This window comes from Colobus angolensis, unplaced genomic scaffold, assembly GCF_000951035.1.
Source record: "Colobus angolensis palliatus isolate OR3802 unplaced genomic scaffold, Cang.pa_1.0 Scaffold149, whole genome shotgun sequence".
In the NCBI taxonomy this organism is placed as follows: domain Eukaryota; kingdom Metazoa; phylum Chordata; class Mammalia; order Primates; family Cercopithecidae; genus Colobus; species Colobus angolensis.
The window spans coordinates 1,744,550-1,745,021 of NW_012114588.1; the positions used below are offsets into that span (position 1 = coordinate 1,744,550).

At 51.1% G+C, this 472-nt stretch overlaps 1 protein-coding gene across 2 annotated transcripts in view; it reads right to left on the reverse strand.

The window, feature by feature from the left end:
* DFFA (DNA fragmentation factor, 45kDa, alpha polypeptide) overlaps nt 1–472 on the reverse strand; it is a 19,687-nt gene that overhangs the window by 11,639 nt on the left and 7,576 nt on the right. The gene's annotated exons all lie outside the window — the stretch shown is intronic.

The window sequence follows — 472 nt, forward strand, 5'->3', positions numbered from 1 at the left end:
AGCCAGGATAGTCTCGATCTCCTGACCTCGTGATCCGCCCGTCTCGGCCTCCCAAAGTGCTGGGATTACAGGCTTGAGCCACCGCGCCCGGCCTCAAGACACTTGTTGATCCCTGGTCACCAATGTTAGTCCCCTTTATATCTCCTGTGATGATGATGATGACAGTGACAGGTAACATTTATTGAGTCCTTAACTATGCGCCAGGTAAGATCTAAACGCTTCATATCAGTGGTTCTCAAGTGGGAACGATTTTGCCCCCCAGGAGACATCTGACAATATCTGGAGTTATTTATTTTTGGTTATCATAGTTGTGGGGGGAAGTTCCTAATACCTAGGACGCTGGTAAACATCCTACAATACGAAAAGCATCCTCTCCACAACTCCAGCCTCTCCGCAACTCCAGCCTCTCCGCAACTCCAGCCTCTCCGCAACTCCAGCCTCTCCGCAACTCCAGCCTCTCCGCAACTCCAGC